The sequence below is a fragment of the Miscanthus floridulus genome, chromosome 1 (genome assembly GCF_019320115.1).
Source record: "Miscanthus floridulus cultivar M001 chromosome 1, ASM1932011v1, whole genome shotgun sequence".
NCBI classification, from domain to species: domain Eukaryota; kingdom Viridiplantae; phylum Streptophyta; class Magnoliopsida; order Poales; family Poaceae; genus Miscanthus; species Miscanthus floridulus.
This window is the reverse complement of record NC_089580.1, coordinates 183,154,379-183,172,273: the sequence shown is the minus strand read 5'-3', so window position 1 is coordinate 183,172,273 and position 17,895 is coordinate 183,154,379.

Below are 17,895 nucleotides of genomic sequence, written 5' to 3'. Positions count from 1 at the left end.
TTTTCTTGGCATACAGCGTACTCATTGCACGGCAATTATTTACCGTCTCGTTCTCGTCATGGCGCTGCATTTCTCTGCATTGCAAAGCATCCCATCCAATCGCATACAAACTGGTCCACTACGCTGGGTGTCCAAAAATGAGCAAATGGTTCTACCCCCTACCCACGTTGTGTCCTCTCATCTCCCTATACGCGCACTGGTGCACCGCTGCCTAGCCACGCTGCCCCTATCCCATCCTGCCTCGCGTCGGTGATCTGGCGTGTGTATGATGTGTACCTCCCTCGTGCTGCTTCCCGCTCCTTCCTTTTCTACTACCATGGAGGAGATGCCCCAGCTTCGGTCTACCCGTTCGGTCTGCTTGCTGCTTGCTCTGACCTTGCTTGCCTTGCCTAGCTCAGCTTGTCTCCTTCTGTTGCGGCTTGTCTCAGTCTGTCCTCGCTTGTCTGGACTGCCTCTCTGCTGAGCCCAGCACCCAATTGACAGCGTCCTAGTTGCCTTGGCCTACTCCCCACGCCCCTTCTTTTCTCCTCTCCATGGTCTCTACTAAGCCTTAGCAACCACAGCGCCGCCGTGGCATACCGCTGTCGTCGCTACCGGCACCGCACGTGCAGGCACGCCCAAGCCATGCGTGGCTCCTCGCCCTCCTCTCACGCACCGGTGCTATTTTCCCTCCTAGCCTGTCTTGCGGTGCTGCTCGCCCTCCTCGCTTGCTCTCTCTCACTTGGCTCCTCTTCGTTGTTTGACTACGCCATCCGCCATCAGCCCCTCACGTGAGTGTGTGGGCTCCCTTGGTTTCGTGCTGGAGCCATAGCACCCCACCCTTCATCCACGCCGGGTCCGACGGTGCCGGAGGGCCTACCCTCATTGAGTCACCACTGACCCGCACGCCGCTACCTCCACTGAGCGCCAAGCCGCCTCACCCCATTGATGCTGGCCTATCCCCACTGATGCCCTAGCGCCACCCCTTCCCCGCTCCTCAGCGAGTACCAGCACTCTCTTCTGCTTCCCTATGCTGGACCGAAGCCCATGGCGCCGCTCCCTCCTCTGCTTGCCTCGTGCAGGTGCCCCGTGAGAGTGCACTACTCATCCGTGCTCGAGCTGCATGGACTCGCATCATGCTGCCCCCGATAGCCATAGCTCCTCACCACCCCCGCCGTGTACAGCGGTGGAGCCACCAATGCCCACGGTGTCCTAGAGCTAGTCGCGCCACTGAGCTTAGGAGCGTCGTCGCCTTGGCCTACTACTCGACCACCGTAGCACCTTGCCGCCACTATGCCTTGCCGCCGGTGTTGAGGACCCACGCCCTATAGCGCCTCTATGGCCACACCGTTGCCCTGCCCTTCGTGCGTGCGTGTGAGCATGCGTGCCCCACGACCACGCCAAACCTCTGGCTCCATAGCACTGTTCCCTTCCATGCGCTTCCTCTGTGATCCCCGTGCCATGACCATGCCGGTGCTCCGCCGATGCGCGCGTGTGCGCCAAGTCCGTGCTGCTCCACCTCCGGCCACAGCCCCACTGCGTTGTCGCGCCTTGTCCACCGGCAGGATGCTCCTCTACTCCATGTGTTCTACTCCTAGGATAAGGAAGGAAGGTGTGGAGAGTATGAATCCAAGTAGAGATTTTGTACAGGATCCTCGGTGCAAAATACGAGACCCTAGTGAATAGTGTTGATGTACTATGGGGTGATTTGTTAGAAGATCAGGGGACGTTTCGCAAATATGCTGCGCCACTTGCCCATCTGGGCTAGCCTGCGTTGTCGCCTAGGCCGCTGGCGCTGCTGGCGTGGGCCTATTGGGCCACCTGGTCAGTAGGCCGCGCACGTCCTATGAGCCACGCCGCGCTGCCAAACCTGCGCGCGTTTATGGGCCGCTTGCGCCTACCTCGAGTTGGGCCATGCCTGCCCCGCCTGGGCTACCGTGGTCGCTGGTCTAGGTGAACTAGGCCGCTTTGGGCCCAAGGGTCTTTTCTTCTTTCTTTGGTATTTTGTTAATATTAGTAATCGGCTGGATGTTTGAAAATTCATAGTAAATAGTAGAAAAATTATAAAAATGCCAAACTAGTTTTGTTAGTCTCCTAAAATCATTATCTACCTAGTAGTGTATTTTGTTCACATAGATTCGGTATGTTTTTAGGGTTACTCTAATTATTTTAAAATACTTAATATTGTTAAAAGGAGAACTTGTAGGAATTTCCGTGGTAAATTGATAATAGTGTTGAATCTAAAATTTCTACAGTAGGTTCCTAGCAATATTAGGTACTCACAGTAATTTTCAGTAGCTCTAGAATAATTAGTTTGCTACATAGATAATGATGTCCTATTGTGAATAAAGATTAAATTGATAGAATAGGTTAAAGAAACAACTTAGGCTTGAATACGCCTTATTCAACACCATGAATATGTAGCCTAAGTACGATCGTCATTAGAACTAGCTCGTTAACTTGAGAAGCGTAAAGCGTATTTGTATGAGTCACTGATTGTAGTCAATTAATTTTATCTTTGCATTGCATTACATTGCATATCATATAGGTACGATGATAGGTCAATGGATCAATTGAAGGATGATTGGGAATCCAAAGATGGTGTACTGGTATTCTCTCTAGGAGATGATGTATGGTCTTTCTATTCAGTTGATGGTGGATGATCTGAAGATACATATACTAACTTTTAATATATATCTTACCTAGGCAAGCCCCGGTGCATAACCCCTTACTTTTCTGCAGTTTAAATTATATTTGTGCTTTAAGTTTTAAGGAGTTGAATGAAACCCACTTGCATATATATATCTTTATCCTATGAGTCTTACTAGTATGACATGATCGAGTAGATTGCTATGCTACACGGAACCGGTAGAAGTCGAGTGATTGCCTGTCACTCACGAGATATAGGAAATATGTTACTATATTATTATCCCTTGGAAAATATAAATGGTAGAAAGGAAAAATGGTGACCGGGCAGGGATATGGTTTGGGTATTGGTGGGTGTAAGAGGTTGTGTCGCCGTGGACGTGGGGCATGGCTTGGTTACACTGCTTTCCCTATCTGTGTCGATTAAGGACCGGTCGTTGCATAAGCCATCGAGGCAAGTCACCGATTTATTATCTCGAGCACATACTTTTGTATGGGCGCTTAGAAGACTTGTTGCTCTCTTATCATGGGTTCCGGCTCTTTCTGGACCGACTGTCAGGGTTTTGTTTTGGTGGAGGAGGTCCTTGCACCGCACTGAGTCCGACACTCAGAGGCGGGGGCTTGGAGTCCTACTTTGGACAGGGACCTAGGACCCCAGGACAGGAGGGTGATGGGTTGGTCCTGCTTGTGCCTTAGGTACAAGCGGGCGTGTGTTTTGGGGTACCTAGCTAGGGGCATTGATTCACGAATCGCCGAGCGATCCGGTACGGCTTGTTTCGTGCCTAGCACCAGTAGTAAGAACTGAAGATGAAAGATGGAAGATAGAAAAATGAAATCTAATTGCTTACCACCTGCTTGAAAGTAGCATAGGTGCTTACATAGAATGGTTAGTTAATGAACCAATGCGGCTATTAATAAAAATTGAATATAAGGACGCACGCTTAGTAATGCTCCCTGTAAATGCAATAAACCCACAAGCCAGATAGCCTTGCATATCCTTAGAGTCTTTTCTTTCCTCCTGTTGGGTAAGTCTTGCTGAGTATAATTGAGTACTTAGGGTTTTATTCCCCATGTTGCAGGTGATAGGTGGATGCTAGAGCTGACCCTTGTGTGTGGATTCCTCCTGGCGGGCTTAGAGAGGATTCCTTTACGCTGTGATCGTAGTTGTTATTTTTAACTCTCACCAAATGTTTTTATAAATAAAAGTTGTATAATCTATTGTCATAGTTTACATATCAATGTTTCATCATGCCATGAATAGATAATTATTTCTGCTGTAATTCTAATCACATGTTTAAATTTCGTTGTTACATTAAATTGTTCATAACTCTAATAATATGATTAGATTCCGTTGTCATAATAATAAATGTTATACTCTGATGTACACAAAAAGTGATGTAAGAAATGGTTAAGAATGATGTAAGCTTTATTCTCTTATTTATGATCCTAGGTGGCAAAAATGTGGATTTTCAGGTTCTCCCCTGAGGTGTGCCCGACGGAACCGAGTGATTTGGTGTCCTCCTTTGAGTGCTTAGTGTCTAATGGAAGACGAAGTACTCCTAGGAGGCATTAGATTAGGTGATTCTGCCATAGGTGGTATCAGAGCATAAATAAGGAAATAAGGCTTCGAAAACCTTTTCTAAACTAAAATTTGACAACCTATTTTTTCAAAAAGTTAGGACATTTGTATACTGAAGTTATATAAGTAGCCCTATTACTATAGTTATGTATCCAGGATAGATGGCACTCTACTAACTTAGATAGGCTTAATCAAGTTTTCTATAGGTACACTAATCCCGAGCATAGTCCGATAGTATCGACTAGCTATAGGGAGAGAACGCTATGCCAAAAATCTAAGAACGGTTGCTCTATATGTTGGCAATAGTGAAAGAATGTATAGGACATGCATTTATGCATATCCTGTTTGTGTATTGTAGAGCTCGTATTACTTACAGATACGCCATACATAGGTGTCACACATGTCGTATTGTGCATGACTAACTTGTTCCTGTTTTGGAGTTTGGTCTGCACTGTGGCTTCGTGTTTCACGTCCGCCCATGGTTCACACCGATCGTGACCCATGTCTTTCCGTACCCCTTTTTCTATGCTCTTATCGGACCCTTGTCCTACAGTTGTACTAGTCAGTAATGGCATCGCACGTCACTCGCCTTGAATGCGCGGCGATTCAGTCGTAGTGATCCCACATAGGGACCCTAGTGGACTACGCCAGAACCACTGAACGCTCCGCCTTTATAAGCAGAGCCTGACTTAGCCATTGGTACCACCACTCGGCGCACTTTAGCTCGCTTAGCTTTTCCTTTGAGCTAGCTTTTCGCTCATCTTTCCTCACCACCACCGCTAGAAATGGTAGGAGCCTAGGTTAGTAGCTACTGCCTGAACATTAAGGGTTTTTTCCAGAATCCTACATGCCACCCTGCAAAAGCTCGGAGTCAAAGATCGTCTGAGTATGAGGGTCATGAGTATGAAGAGCATGGCATCGAGCGGTGTGAGGTTACCATCTACATCAGGAAGAGTGAGGAGTTCCTCGACCTCACTAAAGCCTGAAGTGTGACCACAACCAGGTTTAGCTTCATCGACACCTACCAAATTGTGGCCCGCAAAGCCTTGTTGTACCTTTGCTAGATCTATGAAGAGCCCATCACCCGTACCCCCATGAGGTTCTTCCCACCTTTGGACAAGAATCGACGGGCATGGAGGACTCGCATGGAGGCTTTGTAAGGGCGAGATGAGCAAGAGGACAGTCCGACCGTGGTGCACTTGACCACATACCTGCTTGCTCTGGATGAGCAGTATGACCGACAAGCCTTGGAATTGAGGATCTACCTCTGGCGAGCGGAGGAAGCCGAGATCTTCACCCGGATGCTCCAGGTGCAACTTGCCGAAGCACACACCAGTGCTGCAGCTGCTGAGAGCCAGGAGACTGCCATGTCATAAACCCCGAAGGAGGCTAAAGATCGACATCTCCATCAGCTGCATGAGTCCTATCTTGTCACCAGGGCCAAGTGGAGGACGTTGGCTGCTAAAAGGTAGGATGCCCCAATCTTAGAAGAGATCCTTATCCACCTGCTAGAAAGAACTAGTGTTGTAGCAGTACCAGCACCTCCACCATCGGAAGTGTCTAATGTAGAGCCCTTGATTCCTCTCACTCAGCCATCGCCATGAGAAGATGTAGATCCCTAGCCAGGGTGGTAGAAGAATCCACCGAGCTCGAGAAGGAAGATGCATGGTCCCGAGTAGATTAGTCGTCGTAGAATGCTGTACCCGTAGTAGTAGTGCTTGTTGTCGTTGTTCTCTGGTATTGTACTCTTGTCGTTGTTGTCATCCGTAGTTGTTGAGCTCGTCCGACCGTAGGTGAATGCTGATGTCGTGAATGGGAGACTGGATGCCTGTATGTTATACCCGTATAAGACCGTTAGAATATGCATTTTATTTATTTTGCTATGTTTATTGTGTCCATCTACCCTTAAGTTTCGTTAGACAGTGCTTAAAGTTTTCAAGGGCAATACTAAGTGGGTTACAAGAGAAGTTGACATTCAGATGCCAGTAGATCAGCCATGATTGGGTGATATTAGACACTATATCGACTAATTATGGATGACCCAACAGAACACTTGAATCTCTTTAAATCAAATCCGTCGTTGCATTTGAATTCCTTATCCCTTGTTGTGAAGGGAACCCTTGTTGTTTAAATCTTCCCTTACAATACTCCCCTTACTCAATGGTCTATGACCCCACCGTGTTCATGGCGTGTAAGTTGGTAATAGTTGCCTTGTTGATAGGTTATGGTGCTATGACAAAACCGAGGGCTCCCTGTGGAACAGCTACCACATGTGACGCTGCTCGCCACACACTGGTATCAAGATTGTTAACCAAGTACCTTCACCAAGTTACACTGCCATACCTTGCTACAGATAATTTTCTTAGAAATGTTCAGGTGTTTAAACGGGAAATCCACAACAGGTTGATGACATAGTGTCCTCTCAAGGTAAGCAAGAGAAGGTGGTTTTGAAAGAAGAAAGTATGACATGGTCTTGGTTTACATGAAAGATGGATGTGGTCGAGTAAAGGAAAGAGAAAGAAGAGTTGTAAGGAAAGTTAGCCTCAGGTAGTCGGGAGTGATTGTAAAGTCTGTGTGGATGTCATGTCCTAAGCCCTGTGTTTTAGTTGACCGCGCTATGCATCTTGGGTTATTTCGCTGCATGCCCTACGAACGCTGTCTATATTAGGGCCCTTAGCTCCCCATTCTCGCATGGCCGCGACATCGTGCCTCACTCGCCATCTTTATGCACTGTGCATTTCTCCTTTTCCCAGCATCCGGTCGGCTCTCGACTCTCATGCCTCGTCCCTCGTACCGGACCCCCCCTTCCTTCTCCTTTCTTTCTTCTTTTAGGGACACGACCACATGCATGCCTCCCTCATCGAGCGGACCCCTCTCCTCTCCTCTCCTTTATTTCCCTCTCTGCCGCTTGTGCAGGGAGCGCACCATGGCCGTGTTTATCCCCACAACATGAACCATCGGTGTATCCCATCCTCGCCGCATCCGCTTCCAGTGTGTTGTGCCCTACCTCCATTCGCCTCTATAAGATACCCTTGTTCCTTGTTCTTCTTCTCCATTCTCATCCCTTCGAATCCAATGCAGAGTTACGAAACCTAGTTGCCATTGCAAAGCTTGGTTCGTCAGTCTGAGGTGATGGTGTAATCTGAGAAGAAGAAGGATCTGGTTTCATCAAAGAAGTTCAAGTTCCCTTTGGTTGGTTTGGTCTTAGGGTTCACAATGTTTGAGTTCTGGGAGTCCTGTTTCTGAATCTGTTGGTGCTACGCCATGATTTGGATAATCATTATCTTATTGTTTCTCAATTGTCCTCATCTATCTCAACTTCTAGATTAAGTCTCAGGTTGTATTAGGTTGCTCTTAACCATGTATCCCTATATCCACATGTGGTTTAGTATTCAAAGCCGTGTAATCTTTCGTGTAATCCTTGATCTATGAAATGTAATCGCGTTCCCCCTCTTCTGGTTCTTTCTTTGAATCTCGGGACGAGATTCTTTTTAAGGGGGGTTGGTTGTAACACCCCTAGTATTACGAGCCTGTTTAGCACCATGATTTAGGCCTAAGAGAAATTTCCTAAAGCGAGTTTCTCAGATTTTTAAATTAAAACGTACTAGACATGATTAGTGTGAAAGCAAGAACTGACGAGAGAGAGAGAGCGCAACAGCTTCATTTATTTTTCTTGACATACAACGTACTCGTTGCACGATAATTATTTACTGTCTCGTTCTTGTCGTGGCTCTGCATTTCTCTGCATTGCAAAACATCCCATCCAATCGCATACGAACTGGTCCACTGCGCTGGGCATCTAAAAATGAGCACGAGGTTCTACCCCCGGCCCACGCTGCGTCCTCTCATGTCCCTATATGCGCGCTGGTGCACCGCTGCCGGCCACGCTGTCTTGTCCCATCCTGCCTCCACATCGGTGCTCTGGCATGTGTACGACGTGTACCTCCCTCATGTTGCTTCCCGCTCCTTCCTTTTCTACGGTCATGGAGGAGACGCCCCAACTTCGATCTGCCCGTTTGGTGTGCTGCTGCTTGCTCTAACCTTGCTTGCCTTGCCTGGCTCAGCTTGTCTCTACCTACTGTGGCTTGTCTCAGTTTGTCCTCGCTTGTCTGGACTGCCTCTCTACCGAGCCAAGCACCAGATTTACAGCGTCCCAGTCACCTTGGCCTACTCCCCACGCCCCTTCTTTTCCCCTCTCCATGGTCTCTACCGAGCCACAGCAATCGCAGCGCCACCCCGCCATCACCGCTACCAACACCGCACGTGCAGCGCGCACCCAAGCCATGTGCGGCTCCTCGCCCTCCTCTCGCGCACCGATGCTGTTTTTCCTCCTAGTTCGCCTGGCGATGCTACTCGCCCTCCTCGCTTGCTCTCTCGCTCGGCTCCTCTCCGTTGTTTGATTGCGCCATCCGTTGTTGGCCCCTCGCGTGAGCGTGCAGGCTCCCTTGGTTTCGCGCCGGAGCCGTAGCACCCCACCGTTCATCTGCGCTGGGTCCGCCGGTGCTGGAGGGCCTGCCCTCGTTGAGTCACCATGACCCGCACATCGCTACCTCCACTGAGCGCCGAGCCGCCTTACCCTGCCGGTGCTGACCCGTCTCTGCTAATGCCCTAGCGCCGCCCTCTTCCCCGCTCCTCAGCGAGTGCTGGCGCTCTCTTCTGCTTCCCTACGCTGGACCGAAGCCCATGGCATCACTCCCTCCTCTGCTTGCCTCATGTAGGTGCCCCGCGAGAGCATGCTACTCATCCACGCTTGAGCCACGTGGACTCACGCCGTGCTGCCCCCGATGGCCACATCACCTCACTGCCCCTGCCATGTATAGCGCCGGAGCCGCTGATACCCACACCGTCCCAGAGCTAGCCGCACCACCGAGCTTAGGAGCACCGTCGCCTTGGCCTGCTGCTTGGCCACCACAGCAACTTGCCGCCACTACGCCTTGCCACCGGTGCCGAGGACCCGTGCCCTGCAGCACCTCTGTGGCCACGCCGTTGCCCTGCCCTTCGTGCATGCGCGTGAGTGCGCGTGCCCTACGGCCGCGCCGGACCTCTAGCTCCATGGTGTTGTTCCCTTCCATGTGCTTCCTCCGTGGTCCCCGTGCCACGGCCATGTCGATGCTCTACCAATGCGCACGTGTGCGCCGAGTCCGCGCATCTCCTCGCGCTGCTCCACCTCCGGCCGTAGCCCCAATGCGTTGTCGTGTCGTGTTCACCAATGGGACGCTCCTCTGCTCTGTGCGTTCTTCTCCTAGGACTAGCTAGGAAGGTAGGTAAGGAGGGTATGAATCCAAGTAGAGATTTTGTACAGGATCCTCGGTGCAAAATACGTGACCCAAGTGAATAGTGCTAATATACTACGGGCTGATTTGTTAGAAGATCAGGGGCCGTTTCACAAATATGCCGCGCCACCTGCCCACCTAGGCCACTGGCGCTGCTGGCGTGGGCCTGCTAGGCTGCCTGGTCGGTAGGCCGCGCGCGTCCTATGGGCCGCGCCGCGCTGCCAGACCTGCGTGCGTTTGTGGGCCGCTCGCGCCTACGCGCGCCCACCTCGAGTTGGGCCGTGCCTGCCCCGCCTGGGCTGCCATGGCCGCTGGTCCAGGTGAGCTGGGCCGCTTTGGGCCCAAGGGTCTTTTCTTCTTTCTTTGGTATTTTGTTAATATTAGTAGTCGACTAAATGTTTAAAAATTCATAGTAAATAGTAGAAAAATCATAAAAATGATAAACTAGTTTTGTTAGTCTTCCTAAAATCATGATCTACCCTAGTAGTGTATTTTGTTCACATAGACTCGGTATGTGTTTTGGGGTTGCTCTAATTATTTTAAAATGCTTAATATTGTTAAAAGGAGAACTTGTAGGAATTTCTGTGGTAAATTGATAATAGTGTTGGATCTGAAATTTCTACAATAGGTTCCTAACAATATTAGGTACTCATGGTAATTTTTGTAGCTCTAGAATAATTAGTTTGCTACATAGATAATGATGTCCTATTGCGAATAAAGATTAAATTGATAGAATAGGTTAAAGAAACAACTTGGGTTTGAATACGCCTTATTCGACAACATGAATATGTAGCCTAAGTACGATCGTCAGTTAGAACTAGCTCGTTAACTTGAGAAGCGTAAAGCATATTTGTACAAGTCACAATTGCAGTCAATTAATTTTATCTTTGCATTGCATTACATTGCATATCATATATGTACGATGATAGGTCAACAGATCAATTGAACGATGATTGGGAATCCAAAGATAGTGTACTGGTATTCTCTCCTAGGAGATGATGCATGGGCTTTCTATTCAGTTGATGGTGGATGATCTAAAGATACAGATACCAACTTTTAATATATATCTTACATAGGCAAGCCCCGGTGCATAACCCCTACTTTTTTGTAGTTTAAATTATATTTGTGCATTAAGTTTTAAGGAGTTGAATGAAACCCACTTGCATATATATATTTTTATCCTATGAGTCTTACTAGTATGATAGGATCAAGTAGATTGCTATGCTATAGGAACTGATAGAAGTCGAGTGATTGTCTGTCACTCGCGAGATATAGAAAATATGTTACTATATTATTATCACTTGGAAAATATAAATGGTGGAAAGAAAAAATAGTGACCGGATAGGGATATGGTTTGGGTATTGGTGGGTGTAAGAGGTTATGTTATCGTGGACGCGGGGCATGGCTTGGTTACACTGCTTTCCCTATCTGTGTCGATTAAGGACCGATCGTTGCATAAGCCATCGAGGCAAGTCACAGATTTATTATCCTCGAGCACATACTTGTGTATGGGCGCTTAGAAGACTTGTTGCTCTCTTGTCGTGGGTAAGAACTGAAGATGAAAGATGGAAGATAGAAAAACGAAATCTGATTGCTTACCACCTGCTTGAAAGTAGCACAGGTGCTTATATAGAATGGTTAGTTAATGAACCAATGCGACTATTAATAAAAATCGAATATAAGGACGCACACTTAGTAATGCTTCTTGTAAATGCAATAAACCCATAAGTCAGATAGCCTTGTATATCCTTGGAGTCTTTTCTTTCCTCCTGTCGGGTAAGTCTTGCTGAGTATAATTAAGTACTCAGGGTTTTATTCCCCCTGTTGCAGGTGATAGGTGGATGCTAGAGCTGACCCTTGTGTGTAGATTTCTCCTAGTGGGCTCAGAGAGGATTCCTTTATGCTACGATCATAGTTGTTATTTATAACTCACCAAATGTTTTTATAAATGAAAGTTTTATAATCTGCTGTCATAGTTTATATATCAATGTTTCATCATGCCATGAATAGATAATTATTTCCGCTGTAATTCTGATCACATGTTTAAATTCTGTTGTTACATTAAATTGTTCATAACTCTGATAATATGATTACATTCTGTTGTCATAATAATAAATGTTATACTCTGATGTACATGAAAAGTGATGTAAGAAATGGTTAAGAATGATATAAGCTTTATTCTCTTATTTGTGATCCTGATGGCAAAAATATGGATTTTTAGGTTCTCCCCTAGGGTGTGCCCGACTGAGACCGAGTGATTTGGTGTCCTCCTTCCAGTGCTTAGTGTCTAATAGAAGACGAAGCACTCCATTATATGGTTCTGCCACACCAATATTTCTCTAGTATCTTTTAACTTTTGAATAACAAGTTTATTATTCCTGTTCCATTCTAGATTAGTATCGATCATATGCCAAACATGTTGTGAATCATTAGATCATCATAATAGTAACCATATCAAGTTGAGCATTTTCATAATCCACATAACCAACACTTTCATCAATTACTACGATAAAGGAGGCTCATGTCAAGTTCTCACTATCCGGGAGTGACGACGATTCAAATTGATTCCTACCTAGCTAGGGAATTATTCCTAACACACACCCATACTCCTCCCATTGAGGTCGCATTAGGTCACCTTTGGTACAACTCAGATCTAATTCATGGGTAAGACCGGCGTCATACTCTCAAAGATACTACCAATCTGTCAGGAAGCTCGGGACTCGAACCCGCCCTTGGACTCATGCCATTGGCTCTTTGCATATCCTTACTACCTCCAGGGTACACACTTTAACTACTCATGTGCCTGGCCTGAGTTGAGCTACTTGGCTTTATGATCGGAATGACTTATCCGACCAACTATGTGAGAGGCATGCGTTCAACATGACAAGAGGGCCTCCAACGGCCAGTCCAATTATTCAACGACCAACTATGGAATCACTATAAGTCACCACACCTAACATATAAGATTTCATTCGGTCTCCAATTATTCAACATTGCAAGATTATGTTCCACGATAGCACAATATAGCCAATCATGATCAAGTCACCACCTATAGCTCATAAGAGACAGGAAATCATCTGACTTCTACCGGTCTAAGCATGGCTAAGCATAAAGGTTGATCCTAGACCTACATAGGATTCAAGATAGATATTTCTAGACAAGAAAAGTATATGCAACAAGTGGTTCTAATCAACTCTTATAACCTACTGCATCAAACATAAAGGACTCAAGTAATATTTTGTAAACCATGGGAGACTTAGAATGCTTCAGGGCTTGCTTTTCACAAATATGTCCAACTGGTGGTTAGGGCACTCTTGGAGATGATCAACTTCAGGCTTGCCTTTGCTTGGAGCTTCTTGGTTCTAAGCTTCCTGGTTCTCCACTTGTGGATCGGCTTTGAGTTCCACCAACGTGATTTCTTCCGCTGCACCTATTGCATGTATATGCATAAAGTAAGTATCATGGATGCATAAGAAGGATTGTTAATGATATGATATGAGAACGTGAATGATTCTATGCTGATGATTATACCAAGTTACTTAGATGATAACCAAGTTGAATTCTTATTTACTAAGTAGGTGCATATCTCTTCTTTGGAAATTTCAAGAACACACACAAAGTTCATTTCAGGACCACAACATAGCAGCTATAAGTTTAGATAAAAACTAGAGTTTTACTCAACCAAATGCTGTTATCTAGGATTTTCTGAAAATCTTATAAAATTGCCTATGACTTTCATTTAATCACCAAAAGCTGATTCAACCTCTATTCTAGTCAAAATAGGTAAACTTCTCAGAGTAAGTATTTTAGGAGACCAACTTCTAATAGCCATAAATCCTAAACCATTTGGCCTATTGCCCTGAAATTTTGACACAAGATAGATAAATAAGTTATATACAACTTTGTTATTAACTATTTTTACAATAAATCTCATCTTGCCAATGCAATTCACCAAGTGACAGAATTTGTCCAAAACAACCTCTATGATGGAATTATAGAGCAATAATATTTTTACTACATATAAGCATTCAAAATTGGACATCACTAATTGTACCAATAGTTCATAGACCTCAAATTCACTCTAGAAAATATAATGGTTAAGCCCAATTTATTTATTTAAATGCCTTATTAATTTAATTAGATAATTAGGTGAAATAACAAACATATACTAAATATGTACAGTAAATTCTTAGAAAATTATAGTAGCTTCCAAGTGCTGCCAATAGGATACTATATAAATTTCATACCATTTAAACATGTATAACATCCTCTACAAAAATGATAAGCTAGCAAAGTTTATTTTGGTGAAAATAGTTACCCTTATTGAAAAGTACCAAGAAATAGATTTAATATTTTTTTTAGCTTCACCATAACACATGAACATTGTACAAAAATTTGCATGAGCCCAAGTTATGTATTTTTGTCGTATTTATTTTCACTAGAAACTAGAATTTATTTAGGATTAAATAAGAAGACCATATCCAAAGTATGACCACTGCAAATTCAGTATTTTTCCTAGCTAGAGCATATTAACACAAACCCAACAAAATTGGAATCACAATTTTTGCACCTACTAAACTCAAGTTATGTATTTTCTAAATTAGAAACTATTTAAAAGCATTTATCTAGCTACATTTTATTCTCCTAGAAAAATACCAGAAATAGTGCATCTCATATTTTTATCAAATACTACACTTCATGAGGAATCCAACAAAATTTAGTTCACCAAAATTGGACACTCCAAGTTTGAGATATGAATTTTTGAAACATGCATTCAAATCTAAAAAAATAAATTAGAAATTCAAATCATCATAGACTGATAGCTGGGGCCCACGATCATTAGGACTCGCACGTCAGACACACTGAAGCAGAGTATGGCGGTTGACCGGCGAGAGTTCACCGTCGGTGAGGTTTCTGACGGTAGCATCTACACTACTACACTCAACACGTCGAGCCACGTCGATAGGTGTGCTCGGTTTGCCCATAAGCTCACCGGAAGTAGCTTGCTGGTGGTAATGGTGGATGACGGAGGTCGCGTGGTGGTATGCTGACGTCCTCTGGCCACCATACACTTCGGTGAGGTGCTCAACAGCTTCACGGCAACCTATCGGAGCTAACCTAGGTGGCTAGGGTTCCGATGATGTGATGGCGAGCTTGATCCACATGCGTGGCCATGCGGCGATGCTCGGTGCACGGCGGTGCTCTCACCATTCCGATGAGATGGCAGTGGGAGAAAAGTCTCCATCATACCGTTAACTAGACCTAGGGTTACCCTACTGAAGACGCGAGAGGAAGGAGGGATACGGTTGACTAGCTCAACAGCGATGAGCTCGAGTGCCATGATGGCAATGGCAGCCACGCATGGAGCGGTGACCCATTCTGGCACCGACACGCGGTGGCGTCATCCCCAGATTCGGTCTAAGCTTCTAGACTCTAGCGGGGTGCTGGACCAAAGGAGATGGAGGCATGCGGGGCAGTGGAATGATCAGGCCATGGTGAGCCGTGAGCGCGGCGACGCTCTGGTGATGGCGCGGTGGTGGCGAAGTGAAATACGCCCTTACCCTAGCTCGGCAAGTGGGGCTGGCGGGTCGGGGTGGAAGAGGTGACGATGGCGGAGCTACTGGCAAGCTAGATTGGGCGATGGTGCAGTGACGGTGGCGAGAAGGCAGGTGGAGTGACGGCGATGGTGCGGTGTTCCACTTTGCTTTAGCGTGGGTGAGAGAGAGTGAACTGCGAGGGTGAAATGGAGCGAGCAGTAGAGGCGCACGCCTTACCCCTCTATGCTGGCCTGACTGACCGGGACAGCATCAACGTACGACCACCATGAGGCACGCCTGGCCTGCCCCCGATCGGCCACTGCCGCTGCCCTTAGCCAATTTAGTCCGGTGATGAAGCCGACTGACAGAGCAACTTTGATCCCCTGTATCTCCCAAACCAATTAGAGTTAGCAAAAATTCCTTGAATAGAAATTGTAGAGCTACATATTATCTACAAACTTGCTTTAAGAAGCATCCCCAAATTCTCAATGGTTAGCCAGTTACAATGCTCCCAAGTGAGGTACATTGAAACTGTAAACAACATTAAGACTCAGAAAATTTTTAGCAAGTCCCAAAACAACACTTCTTGCTACTTGTGAGCTATTTTTTGAGCATGCTAAGCACTGAATTAGACTTTGACCCAAAAATAAAAGTTATTACTCTAGTCAAGTACTACAACTTTGCTTAAGGGTGCACTGCCATGCAAACACTCTATGCTACAGTGCAACTTAGGTCAAACATGCAACTTGAAAATGATAGCTTACACTATAACCATGACTTAGAGGCCAATTGGGTCCAAGTCATGAATACCAAAGTTGTTTCATGTGACATTCTAAACATGTTAAAGGTACTCCTAGGGTCCCACAAATATTTTATACATTGTTCACATGTAAACCCTAGCATATGTAAAGCATTTAGTGATAAACACATGTGATATAAGCAATCATAAAGATAAAATTTGAGATGCTCATGCTCATGAATGATCAATGATGCTTGTGCTTATGCAATGCCAATGCCAAATGCATGCTTAACACCTAGGGTGTTATAGTGCATAGATCTTAAAGCGTGAAAATCAACCGATTAGAGCTCGGTTGAGATTAAAACAAAAGCTCAAGACTCTAGTAGACCCTAAGGGCTTCGTATCCAGGCAACAAGCGCGCTCGGAGGGTGACCAGCGAGGGAGATAGAGAGGTGCCAATGTGGGTTCATCACGCTGAGCACTGTCCCATGAACAGAGCGCCAACAACGTGGCCACAGTTCGTTCTTAGGATGTTAGGGCAATTTTTGCGACTGCCATGACAACTCCAACTCAACCGTGGACTACATCATGCGAAAATACTCACTTAGAGGCAACGAACAATACGAGAACATAAAGTTAGTGTTTAAACAATTTGGTTAGAATTTAAGTGTCAAAACGGCATTGTCTACTATCATTTCCAGACTTAGAAGAGGGCAAGGTTCGATTAGAACTAACAACCATTAGCACTTTTGTTGCAATTTTTAATATGTCTAAACCTTATTAATTTCAACCAATGAATATTTCACTCAATAGCCCATATTACATGCTAACCCATAGGAGCAAAACATTTAAGAACCTTTTAACTATTTTGCTCAATATAATTTACCAAAAATGACGTTCGTAACCTAAGTTCAATTTCTTGTCGATTCAACGGAAAGTTCTAGTTTAATTTTTGGATTTGATGTTTGAGCTCCCAAAACACTGGTTAACACTATTCTCTTTCCAAACCTAAAGTTGCATTCTCATCTACACTATTTGCTCATCATTTTTACATAAGCACTATACACAAGTTATATTTTGTTTTTGCTTATAGAAATTATTTTTCGTTGACCTTAACATAGGTGCTAAGTAAGCTCGTAACACTAGAGGTGTTACAGATTCCCACGACGAGGTCGCTACCAACTGAGCTATTAACTCGTCCGCACATAGCAAAAACTATGTATGTAGAAAAGTCAATCTTATAAATTAGAATGGAGAGTAATTGGGATAAAAGAAATGTAGGTCCAATTTGAATTGAGCTGAGCTGAGTATTGCAAAAAAATTTCTAAACCCATTTCTAATATCAACTTTTCAGTGGTTTTATTTATGTCGATCGAGATCTTGGCATTTTGACGCAGCTGTCTGCAAAAAGTGACTGGCTGGGAGTATTTAGGATGTGTTTGGTTGGTTAAATTTGTTTGGATAGGATTGGATCACTGGCGCTTGGTTGGATGAATCACTGGGACCAATAAAACCATAGATAGGGAATATACCTCCAGATGCTGGATTTTCTGGTTCGTAAAAATCTCGCGAAGCAGCTTATCCATGTCTTCTAATCTTTGTCATTAGTAAATATAAATTAAGGATGATTAGTGTGTTATATTATTACTTAGTAATTATGATGGTAGGATTAGTTTGATTAGTGCTAATAAGTTGATTAGTGCATGTTTCATGTGCTAATTAGGTTATTAGGTGTGCTAATTAACATATTTATTTTAAATTAGTGATTTTTATGGCAAAATTAGTATTAGTGCATATTTATTAGTGTCTAATTAGTTGTTATTATTTTTAAATAATAGATATAATTAGACAACTATTCTAATCTCATCCACTTTCATCCATCCAACCAAACAGAAAAACGGCTCGTCCTATCTATCCAACCAAACATGCATCATGGATATCCTTATCCCAATATCCATGGATCGCCATATCCCATCCAACTTCATCCTCCAACAAAACTCACCCTTATACTCTCATCTCATCCCATAACTCTTGCAACCTATTTCGAGCCAAACTCATTCATTGCTCCCATCTCACCTTCTCTACTCACTTTTTTTTGGCTTAGATTTGAGATTTGTGATAGTGAGTTTGAGTAAGAAAAAG